Below are 17971 nucleotides of genomic sequence, written 5' to 3'. Positions count from 1 at the left end.
GGATTGGCAACGGTTCGATTAGGTGTCGATTCGACCAAAACCATCATCGAACCACCAATTTTTTTGTCATACCATAACCATGTAAGTCAGTTCGGTTCACACATCTGTTCAACTCATTAATAACCACGAAAATAAATTATTTTTATAGGTCCAATCGTCAAATTAAAAAAAAATTATAAAAAAAAAAGTCAATGAAAACAAAAACATAATATTAAGCCAATGTAGCGAACAACATCCCAAATGAAAATACAAACAATATCCCAATTCAATATCCACATAAAATATGTACCCTCATTTCAATATCACAATAAAAAAAATAAAGGTTGTTCATTAAATACATTAAACTGAGAAAGAATTTTGGCAGCCAAAGATCATGCATTACTTGTTCCTCTCTGAGTGATATCCACTAATGATATTTGAGCAGAATTCCCATATTTTTGCTTAAATTCAACAATTCTAAAAATTTTCTGTAAAATCTCTAGAGATTTTTCTTGCAATCGGTGTAGGGTGAATTTAATAGCTTAATAACTTGCTCGTATCCTTGCATTTTCATTGATTATTCTCAAACTTAAAGTGCATATTATCGATTTCCTTCAGCAATAAAACTTAATCTCTCTCGGCAAACTAAGTTCATTAAATTCATCTTTTATGTGGAGAAGAAAAAATATTGAATCAAATGCTCAAACTCGACAAAAACAAAATAGATACAGATTACAGAAACAGCAATTAGCAAACAGGAAGAGGAAAAAAAATACCCTCCTATTTGAGGATGGTGATAGCGAGCAAGAAAGAATATGGTGTGGAGAAGAAAATAAATTTGGGGACACACTGCAAAGACTCGAGTGAAGACGGCTGTCAGCTAATGTCTTATTGAATTTGATTCCATTTTTATTTTTTTTTGTGGTAGGATTAGTACTTAGTGAATAAGTAGTAACTGGGTTAGGTTACTTAATGGGTCGATAATGAGCCATAAATTTTGGGCTAGACAAATTATAATGGAAAAAATAATGGAAACCCCAATTGCCCATTTTCTTTTTTAACGGGTAATCGGTTCAGAGCGAAACGAAGACGCAAATAATAGAAAGAATAATGGAAAGCCCAATTGCCCATTTTCTTTTTTAACGAGTAATTGATTCGGGGCGGGACGACGACATAAATACCATACCCACGCCGCCCCGAACCGACTCAGGTCACTAAATTCAAATATCATATCCGTCCTATTGCAACATCGATTTTATTTTTATTTTTTGCCCCAATCGATTCGGTTAACCACGATTTTCAGTTTTGACAGTTCAAATTGCCATCCATTACCACAAACTCCTTTGCAACATGCATAGCACGCCATGGAGGTCAACCTCTACATGGCACCTCGACTGGGGTGGTACATCACCTCGGCTACCTCATCTGCATCCTCCACTCGGCCAAGTAGGTAGATTATGTGGAGTGTAAGCCTTGTTTACTTGCTAATTAACTATCACATGAAGGTAATTTCAAACCTTGATAGAAAATGTGTAACAATTACTATTTATTTATAATTTAAATCATTTATAAACACTTTCCACACGTTTATTTCAGATGTTTTTACATTTTCCTAGAATTTTTATCGTGATAAATAAACAGCTGGAAGTTCACGTGGAGTCCCTTACCCTTTAAAAATATTGTATATAACATGAATTCAACAATTTATGCACCTAATTTCTACAAAATTAAAAAACAAGTACGTTATCGTGAAGCGTAATAAAAGCATCAGTACTGCATAAACCTAATTTCTACAAAATTAAAGAACAATACGTTATCATGAAGCGTAATAAAAGAAGCAGCACTGCATAAAAAAGCAATTAAGTATTATTGCCATCTAGTGTATGGTACAAGTTACAAATAGAAGTGTATAAAAGAAATAAAATATAAAGATTGGTCCCCATATTTAACAAAATTCTCATCAAGATCCCATCATGCATAGGCTACATTTATAGAAAACTTTATAAGTTCTGATTGTATGAAGGTTTTCTAGTATCAACACAATCAGAAACAGGACTGTAATTTCTTATTGAAAACAAACAAAAATATAAATGTTGTTTAGCGGAATATGTTTCATGTAATGAAAGTCGGCGCAGATCGGCCGGTGAATTCTTGCATCTTAGACAGTTTAAGAGCAACCTCAACCTGCAGCCATTTCGAACCAATTGTCAGAAAGAGGGGGGAGAGCGGGCAGGAAATGAAAAGCTGAGTGATGTCTCACCAGAGGAGCAAGTGCTTCTTGAGAATCTCCCCCCATCTTGGATGGATCCTTCTCGTATTGCTCAATATAAAGACGGACGGTAGCACCCTCAGAACCAGTTCCAGAGCGCCGGAAAACCTGGAGCATATTCAACATTGGATCTGAGTGAGAATTCTTTTCAAGATAAAAGTAAAATTAGGAGACCTTATAATCTCCTTTCATGTCCTCTATTTACTTGATTATTTATAGTTCAGTTCCTGATGAAGTCCCATGATCATGTAACATTTCATAAGTTCTAGGACTCAAGCGTGGTAAATATGGCAAGTTTTAAACCGCTGTAAAGATGATATAGTCAAAATTTTAATGGAAATATTGCTGGGAAGGAAGAGTGTACCAATCGGGATCCATCTTCAAACAGATACCGGATGCCCTGATGCTTTGAAATGGAACCATCAACTGGATCTTTGTACTCAAATTCATCAGCATTGACAACATTCGATACGTCCAAACGCATTCCCTTTATTATTCTGTAAAGAATGGAAAAGTGTAAGATATACGTAAGAAATATTTTTATGATTGAGTACCCAAATATCATTATAACTAAAAAATCCTCTAATAGTCAAAGAACAATTCACAGTGAGAAAAATTCACAGTGAGAAAAAAGAACGTGTTCCCTTTATTATCCTGTAAGAATGAAGAGTTGAGTACCCAAATATCATTTTATAATATATATATATATATATATATATATATATATATATATATATCAATCCTCTAATAGTCAAAGAACAATGCACAATGATTTCTTACATAAGCTTCTTGGCTAAATACTATTCATTGAGCTCCAAAAGTTGATAGCAATCTCAATAAATAGACTTTCTAAGAAATACATCTGCATTTTAGTTACAGCTGTCGACAAGAATTATAGCAACTAACGAATGTTTACTATATATATATATATATATATATATCAATCCTCTAATAGTCAAAGAACAATGCACAATGATTTCTTACATAAGCTTCTTGGCTAAATACTATTCATTGAGCTCCAAAAGTTGATAGCAATCTCAATAAATAGACTTTCTAAGAAATACATCTGCATTTTAGTTACAGCTGTCGACAAGAATTATAGCAACTAACGAATGTTTACTTAGAAAAAGTATCAATCTGTTTATTGTTGAAAACAGGAGAGCCCATAAAAAAATTACACCAACTGAAATAATCAATGTTATTGACGTTCATAGCATTAGAGGAAAAACCATACTATGCAAGCCTCATGGGATCCACTCTTACTTCCAATTAAATCACTCAGTAGCACTCCCATTAGAATGTAATCCATCTTGTTGTAAATTAAAAGAATTCTAACTTAAGAAATACACGTTCCTCCTAATTGGTTTAGACCAAAATCATAATTTTAGTAGATTTTGATAAAAGTTGATGGAATGTGTTGTTGAGAAATTGTAGGTCCTCCATGAAATGTGAAGTTAAAATTAACTGTTGACTTTGACTTAGATTTTATCCAATTTTTTAGCTGAACCAAGCAGGAGGGACAAGTACATGGACAACAATGTTAGTTGCATTTATTAGCTACCAACAATCATTTGCATGCTTGTTAACAACATCTAGGGAGGATTGCAGCTTGACCAAATGCGCCATCAGTTCCTTTGCACCACCTGCATCAACATTCTTGAAGAAGCAACACAATTTGAACTTAAAATGAAGTTTCCAAAAATATAACACTGTTCTTATTACTAGAAATAGTAAGTAGGACAAATTGCATGTCATGCATACCTCATAATCATATCGAGTGTAATAATGACGTCCATAAGTAGCCCAATGCTGGCGAACAATGTCTTCAACAGTCACAAGCTTCTCTTCTCTAAGGTTATCTTTATTCTTATAGGCCAGAATAGATAGCCAAGCCAAAACAGCCCAGATTCCATCTTTCTCACGTATATGGTCAGAGCCTGTTAACATTGCACATAAAATGACCAAAAAAACGGAGTCCAATTGCATGGAGTGCTTGCCATAAAAATGCCAATTATTCTTATGATCATTTGCAGGGAGGAACACGCATATCTTACCAATTCCAAAACTTTCTTCACCACAGACTGAACACATTCCAGCATCCATCAAGTTACCAAAGAATTTCCAGCCAGTGGGCACCTTAACAAAGATATATATTTAAGGATCTAAAACTAATTACAGACAAGAAATTCTAAAGTTCATATACTTCTGAGTACCTCAAAGACTTTCAAATTTAAGTGTGTAGCAACAACATCAAGAGCAGCTGAAGTAGGCATGCTCCTGCAGGCGGAAGTATATTAATGGTGAATACAAGTCTAAAGAAACAATTGACCAACCATAATATTGACGAAAATTCCAACATGCAAATATTAGGCAGTGCCCATGTACAAAAACACGTGCAAGAATAAGATATTAAAACACTCAGTAGACAGTGGAAGTGAAGAAAACTAGAATAGAACCTTGCTACTCCTTTTAAGCACCCAGAAAAGTAAGGTATTGTTTGAACAGAATTTGCAGCAATTATAGCAACAGAATCAGATGGAGTGACAAAAAACCTGCCTTCACAATATATGTAAAAAATGTGATAAAGGAATAAACGTAGTTTGAAAACCAAATTAATATATGAAGAGGCATATTGCGGTCTGCATCTCCATCGGCAGCAGCACCAAATTCCGGTGGTTCCTGTTCCGTGTTTGTCTTACCCAGTCCCATACATGCAACTAACTCCTTTGCATAGGTCAGATTGGGATCTGGATGCCCTCCACCAAAGTCTTCCTGCCAGTGTTATGCGGAAATAAACAGAGGAAAGTTGCATCAGAAAGTCTATATTGAACTATGCTTTTTTTAAAGCATGTTATGGGAGAACGACACATCAATAAAAATAACAAAGGTCACAGAGATGAAAACTAACAGAGAAAAGCAGGCATGATTCATGAGTGTCATTTTCAGGAAGCCTAATGTCGTGACAACATTAGTGAACATGGCCAAACAAATTGAGGGGTATGATTTTTCAAAACTGGGACCAACATTATTTGATTGACTAACATTCCAAGTATTCACTTGAGACAAAACCGAATTGCACCCTTCTCAGGAAAATGGGAAAAACAGTCTAAATTATTAGTTTTTGCACAACAAGCAAGTGAAATTTTTTTTATGTCAATTATGTAAAAAAGACATACTTCATCAACTTGACATAATCACTTGCTGAATCAAAAACATCAACATCAAATTGTCCGTCAGGGCCTGTTAAGCTAGTCAAACCTATTGTGCTGATGTCCACCTGCAATGTTGATCAATAGTGATAAATATCTGTGATCATCTAAATAACACCGACTGCAGACTTAGGAACAAATAAAATACTTCAAGATCAGGTCATACATCTAGCAGGCTTTCTGCAATTAACTACTCCTTAATTGTTTTAGTATTCTCAAAGATCTTATCTGTAATTCCTTCTGGTGCAGGTCCCCCATTTTCCATGTTGTATTTAATTCCAAAATCCTGCGAAAAAATCAAATAAATAAGAAGTCAAACACTCATCTTAAGGAGCTTACTTATTCCAGATATATTTGATTGCAGTAATTCGTCATTCAATAATTCAATAAAGGTCTTCCAGATTGATATTTTGTACCTCAAATAAACTCTCTCCCACTCTAAGTGTCTATCATAATAATAATAATAATAATAATAATAATAATAATAATAATAATAATAATAATAATAATAAAGAGAGAGAGAAAAAAACAGCAAAATAAATAATCTGCAAATTGTAGATTTTCTTATGGAACCTGTTTGACCAGTAATTCACTTTCTCCTCCCATGCCAATCATATAATACTACCAATGACCAGAGTTTTGCCTATAAGAAATCTTAATGAGCAAAATCACAATCTCACTGACAGCATTCTCCAAAATGAGTGAGAATAAGATTGCAATTTAGTTCCAAACTAACAGATGTGCTGTGTCCAGGCATCTAATAAAATGGCCAGAATACTGGCCAATATAAAGCTGATCAATATAGCATACCTCTTTCGAGATGGAAAAGCATGGAAGATCTTAAGAATTGATATATATTGCCAAGTGTCTTATTTCCCACATACAAATTCATATTTCATACATGATGTTGAAAAAATATTCAAGAAATAAACAAAGTTCATTACCAAGCTCTAAACAGCTAAATGCCTGTTTACGATCATTTTCAAATCCAGTTACCTATTTTCTGACACAGAGACCCATATGTGGCCTAAAAAACAAATGTGTTTGTTTGCTTCATTTATTCAATAACATTTTTCAAAAGAAAACTGAATAAAGCCATGAATTGAAGAAGTTTGGATGTTTTGACCAGAAACAGTGCCAAAACATCATCCAAATGGGAAACCATAAACAACATATTTTTCTTGTTTTTTGACAGTTTGATCCACATCATAATTGTATTTGAATCTTCACAGAAAAACACTCCATTTTTTTTTTTCTCCTGAAAATACTCCCAAAGAAAAGTTGAGCAAAGAAAGCATTTTCCTGAAATATATGTCTCTCTCATGAGAATTAACAGCATGTACACTTTTTTCACTGATAAAGCAAACTTGTTAAAAAGAGAGCTATAGACTAGGTGTCATCAAACAATAAGATCAAAAACAAGGTCATATCAAGAACCAAAAAGAGCTTCCATTTACAATGAGAAGATGTCAAAGAAAATTCCTAGCAGACCAATGATCTGGATCACAAGAATGGATGAATAACAACTTATTTCAACATAGATAAATTAATGTTAAATGAAATCTAATGAAAGATGGAGCAGGACAAATTGGAGAGGAAAAAATGCTTTATTTTGTGATATAAACAGTGAGTGTTATGTAGATTCTTAAAACTAGACAAATTCCAGGTGTTGCATGTAAACCATAAGTACATGTTTGGGGTGTGCTTATAAGTACCAGGGCCCACGACTTCTTGTGGCTCAAATGAACAAAATATAGGTCCCACACAATAATTTTGGTTCCTCCTTAATCTACTTTCTAAAAAAGTAGCTTTTAAACGTGACCAAGCAAGCAATAAGACACATCAAGCACCTCTACATGTTCAATGTCATAACAATGAAATCATCAAGCTATATCTAGACATAATGGACACTATCAACAGAAGTACATAATTTTTTTCTTTAGGTATCAGAACAATGATAAGTTGGTAAATTTTGTATGAGCTGTACAGTTGGGCACAATGTATACTTCATCTAGAAGAAAGATACCCATCAATCAACATTCGTATTCTCGTAATGTAATTGTATTCCAAATTCCAAAAAACAAAAGGAGCATGATTAGTAAATAATATTAAAAACTAGAAACAAAATAAATGAAACCTGGAAGTTCATCAAAAATAGAAATATTTCCATTCCATAATCAGAATCAAATCATGCTCCAGGCATCTGGAAGGGTAAAACAACAATCAACTAATTCTAGCACAGACCTCACGTTGCCCCCCGGGGATGTGGCTTGCAGTTAATAAAAAAGCTCCATTTGCCTTAGATCCCTGTTCATGTGTAACAAGTAAACAATGATCAGCATCATTTGAAAACCAAATTTTCAAGTAGATCAGGAAAATTTGAAGGAAACAGTAAGATGTGTATCTCTTGAAGAAGCTTACATCAGGCCCAACTCTTTCACGTATAACAGCTGATACAGCAGGAGTAGATAGCAATCCATTTTGACCAACCCAAATACGGCTTACTCCATTTGCAGCTGCCATTTTAATGATTATCTGCCATGGTATAAAATCATTAGATAATAACAATGTCATCTATCAATACCTTGAGAAGCAAACATAACTATGCTAAGAATTAATAACCACAACACTTAGACTCTTAACTGCTCAAATTTAGAACAGAACATCCACTGTAAGAACATATAGTGATATATTTGATGCATATGAAGTATTTTAAATAATATTTAAAAGATATACATGTATTCTTCGCTAAAAGCTTATACTTCTAGATCAAGTGTTTTGTGTCAGAGAAGGCAAAGGTTCTAGGTTCAAGACTTAATGAAATTGTGCTCATATCAATCTATAATGAGAAACAATGAACTCCATCTACACGTCAAGGTGTGTTGAAGATAATATCTAAATGATACACGTGACTTTCTTTAACAATTTAAACTTTTAGATCAAGTGATTCAACAAAATATATAACTATTCCACCAAACAGAGTGTTCCTTTATGATGATAACTAGCAGGAAATTTCCGACAGAATATAGGATTGACAAAACAGCTCTGCCTTCATAATCATGTAAATAGAGATGATGAATAAGGAAATCTACTGAATTAGGCTATCGATTTGGCTTTGGAATCAAATTGCATAATAAGTACCTGGATAGCATCCTTTTAATAGTAGCGACCATCACCAGAAACTACAAGTGTAGCAGCTGAACCAACATACAGCCGAAAGAGAGAACAAAGTTGGTGGAAGCTGAGAAAGTAGGTTCTGACTGAAGCCAGGTACGCTTCTCCTTAATGCAGTGTACACACTCAATATACCCCAGCTTTCTGAAATAATTTCAATCTAAAGATGCACAAAATCTATCATTAAAAGGCCTGAACCATTCTCATATCAACTTATAAGTTGTTTGTGTCAATAAATACAACGTCCAACACAACACTAGCGTTTCATTATTGCTGAAATATGACCTCTAACTTTGTCGGCTCCAAGCGCATTAAATGTAGACTGAACAAAATTTTCGAAGTACTTCGGTTGCTTAAATATTTTTACCTGAAACAACCACACCAAATATAAATAAGATTCAAGAATTCAGGTTCCCTGTCGTAGAAACCCAAGATTTTTACAACTTGTGTTGCATACAATTTGTTTGCCAATTGATAGGAATGTCATGTGTAGTCAAGTTATGCAAGTCAATTTGTTATGCCCAATAGTTAATTAGATTTATATGAATTTTTCTTAATAGTTGAGGGACTAAAGTGGAAGCAAGTATTAAATTTTATATATTTATTTAATTGGTCCAAATAGTTAAATGTTGAAGGTAATTCTCTATCAATATTAGGCTAATCTCAAAGCTCGTATTAAATGGCGAGTTATGGAGTCAAGAAAAATTAAATATGGATAAGCCAAATTCAAGTTAGAGCCAAGCAAAGAAAACTACTTAGTAGATAATATTAGCTTTCGATTTAGGCTAAATTACTATAACAATATTGGACTCGTTTAATAGCTTATAGTTTATCATTTATTCAGGCTCAAGAAGTTAATTTGGATAAGATCAACTCAAGTTAGAGCTGATCAAAGAAAATGATAATTATACTTTTAGAAGAATTATATTTTGATTAATCATATTACGGCCAAAGACACAGAATTTCTGAGAACGGATTACATGTAGTTAAGTAGCAAACAATTATCTTAACTTTTCAATCCTAATTATATTCAAATTTCGGTTCACAGGAATTCAATTCACATTCAATCACTTTGAAGGATACCCATACATGATTATCCTATTTGTTTATATCCTAACTGAACAAGGAGATGACGCACAAACATACATGTGTGCATATGAATAATGCATGGTTGTCATTCAATCACTCTCAAAACAGTTTCATGTCTACATCTTTCCCTCATCAAAATTTTCTAAAATTACTTCCATTCCTCATTTAAATTGAAGCAAAATACCCATATATTTATACTTACAAAACAAAGTTGATTGCAAAAGAAAAACTACAGAAAATCTCATAGGTTTTGGACTATTATAACGAGGTGCACGGATTTGAAATTTATTATTCAAGCAATTATATTTTAAAACTAAGGTGAGGTGCTTAGTGCTATTAGTGATTTTTCCACATTTTTTCAAATACATTGTTATATATGAATTTAATTATATTTAGTTTAGGGCTCTATCGGGAAAAACCATGATACAATTTAAGGCATACCTTCGAGTATTAGTTAGCCTTCACATTATTTTATAGCACTTGCTAGAATTATCATTTTTCATAGTGTGATAATTCTCAGTGTGATAATTCTCAGTTTATGTTGATAAGAGAGTGTGCATAATTTCATGTTTGATTTGAATATAGAGTAACAAGCTTGAGTATAATTTGTTATAGTCATTCCTTTTTATTTACAATTGCAGGTGAAAATTAGCATGCTAGATGGTGGTGGATGGATGTATATGCCATTAGACCAACGGATCCTTCTCATAAAGTGCTTTAAATTTTAGATATTAAAATTTTTGAAGGCATTTAATTATTTCTTTCTAGTACTAGACTTCATCGTAACATTATGATATCAATTAGTCCGATTTCAATTTCATGTTAAAACTAGTTTTACTAATATTTTGATACATAATATGATCCCAAAACATTTCGCATATTTTAATAAATTAAATTTATCTTTTATTAAAGGTTGTCAATTTTTATTGAATATGCCTATTATATTGAAATTAATTTTTTAAGCACGTTAACAAATTCATGTTTGGTAACGCGACAAGTTGCTAGAATTCTAGGCGTAACTCCAGTAATCAACAAGCATACTTGATATAGAATTCAGATTCTACAGTGTTTAAGAAATGTTTGAAATGACTATAGTATCCTAGGAACAGGTTAATTTTAAAATAAGCAAACTGCACATTGATATCTTCAAGATACTTCAGTAAAATAGCTTCATTGTTGAAGTCTTAGTTAAGACATGATTTGATTGTAACAACTTCTATTATTTATTGGCGACAATGGACGATTCAACTTTATGGCCAAAGCATGCCTTCCCACCAAAAACTATGGGAAATTGTTCAAAGAAAATAATTATGACACACAGAAAGTCCAGATTGAGTTAGTTCAACTTAAGGTGAAAAGTTATTATGAAGCAAAGAAGTGAGTCAGGTCCCTCAAAATTGATTGGATCACCAAATTTAGTGGTCCCAATTGCAAATGTTCTATGTTCTCAAAAAAATGGTTCAACTCAGAAGTTTTAAGCAGATAGTCTTTTATAGTTAAGAAATGTAAAGTGAAGCAAAGTGAGCCAGCCATTGATTTGATAGATTGAGGAGGCGGCTACATTTGCTGAGCCCTACTGGTACACATTTGTAGGCAAATTTTCCATCGCAAGTTGACCAGTGAGATCTTACAAAAAATTGGTTTCCATGGTAGTTTTAAGTTGAGGCTCATTGACACTATGCACATATTGATACAACTTACACATGAGGATTACAGTCAGTTATTCTTAAGTGTTCATGCTATATGTATGGTTGTCCTATGAAAGTCCTTGAATGGACATGTGATTTTCGATCAGAGCATGACAGTCCGATTACTCCAGTATGGGTCTGTTTTCCTTTGCCACATGTTTATACACGTGCCAAAAGGTTCCTATTTACTTCGTGGGGCATTGGAATACTCTTGAGGATTGATGAGGTCACCTTGATTTTGAGGCGACCTAGTAAGTCTAAGGTGTGTATCGAGGGGAATTTGGAGCATAGATTGCCTAGTAGGATTTAGATTGAGCATGGTGATAACCGTGGTTTCTAGCAGCCAGCCATTTATGAGAAGAGACTAGTATTTTGCTTCTATTGTAGACAGTGGGGCAACTCCTCATGTCAGTGTACTTCGCGGAGTCTCCTACTCTCCCAGTTGTTGTGCTCCTACCTCTCATGTCCCCTTCTCCAACTAAGACCAATGGTAGTAGGGCTAATAAGAATAGAGGCAAGATGACATTTGTGGAGCCAAGGAAGTAGTGCGTATCAATTTTTGCTATTCCTCCAATGTTCCCCACTACTCCTGTTGTAGTTATTTCTGTTACACAGATCACCTGTTATTATTTTACCAATGACAAAGCCTGATTCTACATCTATAATGCCTACCCAGAACCCCCTCTAGTTTCTATGAAGATTCATCTAGAAGCTCCTACAAAGGCACCATAGCAGATTCCTAAAGTTACAGATTCAGCTCCAGTAGATCCTTCTGAGGTACCCATACAGACTTTACTAGTTATTGAGCCACTGCCATTGAGGTACCTTCCCCTTCTACTCCAGTTACTACTACTGAGATACTCCCCGACCCTACATATATCAGTTCTCCCATTGAAAGAACTTGTAAATGGTGCTCAGTCATCAAAGAGTTCAAGGTCCAGCTCATAAAGTGAAACAGGGACACAGTCCCAAACCCCTCTCAAGGGTATGCTAGGAGACATTGGTACTAACAAGTTCGCTATCAAGTTGATGTTGACTGACCATTTCAAGAGACACAGCATGAAGATAGGGTCTACTATGAGATTTGCCAATGAGGACTTTGTCTCTTGCTTGGTAGACAGGAAATCAAAGTCCAACTTCTCTAATACTCCTACTCCTACACCTTCACCAATTCCTATCATCATGGTTTTGAATCCGGATAAGGTAAAGGTACAGATTAAGAGTGACATAGATTGTGTGCGCTTGGGAATTGTGCAGAGAACGTTGAGGCAGGTTTACCGTCAGTTAGTGGTTCTGATTCATCAATTGATTAGGCATGCATTGGATATTGTAGCTATGAGTACAATGAGACCCGATGCACCTGCATTTCAACTGGCACACAATGGACCATCCCCCAACAGTCCCTTTTCACTAGGCAGGCCCTATTCTCCATACGGGACCCTTTACCAGCAAGCAACCCTGACTACTTTTAACAAATATGCACTACAATTTAAATAACGAGTGCCCAGGGTGTGCCTCGCTACAGTTTTACCTGGGTACACTTTTAACAAATATGCACTACAATTTAAATAACGGAACTGTGAAACTTCTGATAAGAAACCAACTGGAAAAACAAGATCAATTGCTGAACTGAGAAACTTTCTTGTTATTGAATAATACAGGAATTCCGGGAAATAGAAGACAAGCAAGCCTATAGAAGGCTGGAAACAAGAACAAGACCCACAGACTACTCAATTTCTGCCTATCGAGCTACTCCCTCACTATTCTTATTTTTAGGCTTTAACTAACAAAAGTTGTTACTCCATATCCCCCAACAGAAATTATTTTACCCCTTTCCGCCTCCACTTGCGAGACCTGCTTCTTTGTCCTTCTAGAATATGTGTAGTGAATTGGTGGCTTAACAACTTCATAGTTAACAATGCATATATCTATTGAGCTGAATTATGTTAAATACTTTTGAAGCATGTAGCATAGAAAGATTCGAATGCACAATGGGAGCTTGTTTGGTACAGCTTAAAAATCAATTAAAATTCATTTTTTGACTGTTATTTCACTATTTCAGACGTCATTTTTGAATTCTTCTCTCACTGGTAGGACTCAATTTATCTCCAACGGTCAAAAAATCAATTATTAAAATCCCTACCAAACAAGCATTGAATTTCATGCCTTCTCTGACCATAAAAGTGGACACGAACGGTAAAACAAAGAGAAGGGCAGAAGAAATTGACTAAATTATATACTGAAATTGCGATTCAATAAAAGATAATTTAGCAATAAATATTATTTAAAAGCAAAACATGTATTACTTGTTAAAGAATATTTCTGCTTTTTCTTATTTAGGGCTAAACCTATATCGGTTCAACTCAAAACTTACATAATGATCGAAATAATATTTTTTTCCATTTGAAGTTGTGACATTCTAGGAAAGGCGGAATTTCAGCTTAACCATCCTCCAGACAGTATTGCAAGGTAAATTTTAACCTTAAAATTAGGATTTCCCCACCAAGCTAACTCCGCCTCCAAAAAGATCAAAAAAGTAAAGAAAAATAAGAATGAACATAGACGCACACACTCGTGAGTGAGGCAATTGTACTTGTTAAACCATTTTCCATTGATTCTAAATTTAATACAATATCGAACCCTTAAAATGGTTTTTAAGAATTCCAAACACCATTACAATATTACCATTCCATCTAATTATAGTATGAAATACTCACCTTCGTGTCTCTTTATATTAATAATAACCACCGTATCAGCATGCTATGAGGCAATAAAAAAATACCAACATATATATGTATGAAATAAATATGTTTCATGTTTTGCCAATATGGATCACATACTAACCATATATAACTTATTACCGCATCAAGTCTTTCTTTACTTTTCAATTCCGTTATTAACTTGTAAAACATCAATGATTGATTTGCAGAGGTCAGCTTCCAGTAGTAATATAGTTCAATTTCACTCATTTATACCCCAAAGATAAATACACTACCAAATCCCATAAATTACAAATATGAATGTAAAAATAAATTGTCCTCTAAGAATAGCGTATTTCAACTAGATGAGCTAGTTCTATTCCGGATTGTGATGTGCAAGAATCAAAATCAACATAGTCTTATCATTACACAAATAATAAACTTTAACAAAATCCGTCAGATCTACCAATGCTGATGAAATTCCTTACCCAAAAATAGGTCCTTGCAATCAAATTTTCTATACAAAAGCTGATCGCTATTAGTGCTATAATGCTTAATAACACCACATTATCGAAAGATCCAGAAGGACAATCTAATTACTAAACAAAGGACAACATAGATCCAAGAAGGGGGGGAGAGGGGCAAAAAAAGGGCAAAACAACACAAATATCAACAATTTTCAATCTTTACTAAAAACAAATGATCTGTGAACAAAGACTTGCAAACAATTTTTCTCGAAATACTTCAAAATTCAAGAACCTTTTTCCTGAGACCAGAAGTTCCCGGTTTCTGGTCATCAAACGGCGTCGTTTCCACAGAAGAAACCTTGAAGGTCGCCATTCTGCTTTAACTAAAAATGGAACCAACAAAATAAACAAGTAGATCGATTTATTGGCATACCAATGCATATACATATGTATAGATACGTGTGCTCTGAATAAAGATTAAAGAGCCAAAAAGAGAAAAATAAAAATAAAAGGTTAGACGCTTACAGAGAAAGCGAAGAAGATGAAGAGGTGGCGGAGAGGAGAGAGTGCGAGTGAAATGATGGGGAATATATATGTTCTCAAAAAATAAAAAAATAAGGAGGAAAGATTGAATGTGGGAAGAGAGAAATATTCGATGCCACACGTTTTATTTCTTGACCATTTCGTTCCTCATATTAATGCTTTTTTATCTTTTGTAGAAAAAATTGTGAATTAACAACTGAATATGAATTATTTTTCTTGTACAATCGGAGTTGACAATGTACTCATAGAATGGAAAACCTATGATTTTATTATTCAGCGTGGACCCCCTCTCATATGTCTAATTGTCAATTTCGTTGTACACATAGCACAATTGACTGAATATTTGTTTGTATTTTCTTAACAATTTAGTCCTTGAACTTATTTCTTCTTGACAAAAAAAATCCCCATTGATTTTGTTAGAGCCTTTCATTACTTGGAGTAGCATGATCTCGAAGAATAAATAATTTCTATTGTGGTCATTATCCTTTTTAAGATTTATTAGAGTGATTAAATAAAAAATGTATGAAACTATTCTACCTTCATAACATTGATGATCCACATATGCTTTTGCTGGGAGGAAGATTGGGATCTTATCGATGAGAGGCACTCATCAAGATTTATTGCCACTGACAAGCTTTTCTCGTTATAGAGATAAGCATATGTAGATTAGTTTGTACAATTATTGGAAATATTCTAAAATGCCTGCATATACTTTGTCTATGCTCAGTGCTCTCATATGGAGTAAGGGAGTGATAATGGGATTAACACATTTCGTTGATCATATATGCATGCTTAAAAACAAGAATATGCACACGTATTTGTATTAAAAATTATGTCAAAATTAGCCTAATAAATCCCAGCCTATTTTCATAGCCTTAAAAAAAAAGCCTAAATCACTCAAATATCAAATTAGACTAAATCACTCGAGTCCGTGAATTATATATAGCAACCCGTAGGAGTTTGACGTTTATAAAGATAAAATAATTTTTTCGTAAAGTTGCAGATTATCTACCTTGAGTTCAAGTCCCCTTCTTCTTGATCTTCCTCTAGTTTTACTTGCAAGTGATACTAGCAATCTAAAATTTTGGATTGTTGATGGTTGTGATGATGAGGAGGAGGTTAACAATGATATCCTACCATCTGTAAAATGTAATAGAAATTCTCGAGTTGAAATAAGGGAACAAATAAAGATGATTTTGCATCGAATGATGTAAAAGATTATTTCGATGAAGAAGAAGAGATTGAATTGAAATTCGATAAAAAGTTAGACAATATTTAGGAATTTTTTTAAGCTAGCGTTCATGTCTAATCTAATTGTAAGAATTGATTACAAGGGATTGTAGTATTTTTCATTTTGAGCAATAATTTTTTTTTTTTTAATGAAAACGTGAAGAATATGTATAAGATCAAAGAATACATTATTTTATATATTTATTGTTTTATAATATTTAAGATAATATTAAAATTGAAAACGACATAATTACTTATATGCTTCCCATAGTCATGCATATGCTTACAATACTTGATGCTCAACTAAAATGCATTGTCACAAATTACGCATTTTAGAACCTTGATAGTAGCATTATATTTCAATACTCCAAGAAATCTAAATTGATATTTGAAATTTTATGAACGAAAAACACGTTTATAAAGTGACAAAAATATAGACTCCAAGATTATTAAATTTGCATTCAAGATGTCTTGTTTAATTAAACTATTAAAAGTCTTTAAGAGTCTTGATTGACCTCACTACAAAAGGTAGAATGTGAAAAGGCATTTTAATTCTCTTACCTTTTCTTTTTCATCTGTAAAATGTAATAGAAATTCTCGAGTTGAAATAAGGGAACAAATAAAGATGATTTTGCATCGAATGATGTAAAAGATTAATTCGATGAAGAAGAAGAGATTGAATTGAAATTCGATAAAAAGTTAGACAATATTTAGGAATTTTTTTAAGCTAGCATTCATGTCTAATCTAATTGTAAGAATTGATTACAAGGGATTGTAGTATTTTTCATTTTGAGCAATAATTTTTTATTTTTTTTAATGAAAACGTGAAGAATATGTATAAGATCAAAGAATACATTATTTTATATATTTATTGTTTTATAATATTTAAAATAATATTAAAATTGAAAACGACATAATTACTTATATGCTTCCCATAGTCATGCATATGCTTACAATACTTGATGCTCAACTAAAATGCATTGCCACAAATTACGCATTTTAGAACCTTGATAGTAGCATTATATTTCAATACTCCAAGAAATCTAAATTGATATTTGAAATTTTATGAACGAAAAACACGTTTATAAAGTGACAAAAATATAGACTCCAAGATTAATAAATTTGCATTCAAGATGTCTTGTTTAATTAAACTATTAAAAGTCTTCAAGAGTCTTGATTGACCTCACTACAAAAGGTAGAATGTGAAAAGGCATTTTAATTCTCTTACCTTTTCTTTTCCTAACTTCAGGTATGTTTCTATTTGGGTATTTATTTAAATATGCATAACAAAAATTAAATAAGTTTCAATACAGTCAAATTGGATCACCCTTGTATTCGATAGAATCTTTGATATGAGTACATCTTTGGCAATTTCCATAAGTTGGGAAGACTCTAAATCTAGTATACCACAATATCAGCATATCAAAGTTGTCTATATATCTACTCTAATGAAAACTCACACAAAGAGAACGAATGAGAACTCCCAACACCACGTACAGGTCAGACATCCTATTAAATTTAGAGAGAATTAGCTTTAAGATTTTCACTTCTCTTGTACTAGCAATGATTTAAATTAAGTTTACTAAACCCTAAATCAAGACGATGTATTTATAGATGAGAAAAT

The 17971-nt window shown here is 33.3% G+C and overlaps 1 long non-coding RNA gene and 1 pseudogene across 1 annotated transcript; both read right to left on the bottom strand.

Annotated features, from left to right (window-relative positions):
- Positions 1-1828: 1828 nt before the first annotated feature.
- Positions 1829-12592, bottom strand: LOC111381162 (annotated as a pseudogene).
- Positions 12593-14864: 2272 nt separating this feature from the next.
- LOC111381165 lies at positions 14865-15237 on the bottom strand. Its single transcript, XR_002700288.1, has 2 exons — positions 15100-15237; positions 14865-14957 (listed from the first exon to the last, which is right to left on the bottom strand). It is a non-coding gene; the product is annotated as an uncharacterized LOC111381165 (long non-coding RNA).
- Positions 15238-17971: the final 2734 nt, after the last annotated feature.

The sequence above is a fragment of the Olea europaea genome, unplaced genomic scaffold (genome assembly GCF_002742605.1).
Source record: "Olea europaea var. sylvestris unplaced genomic scaffold, O_europaea_v1 scaffold2264, whole genome shotgun sequence".
In the NCBI taxonomy this organism is placed as follows: Eukaryota; Viridiplantae; Streptophyta; class Magnoliopsida; order Lamiales; family Oleaceae; genus Olea; species Olea europaea.
The sequence above is the reverse complement of the archived record's forward strand: the minus strand, read 5'-3'. Positions and strand labels throughout refer to the sequence as shown.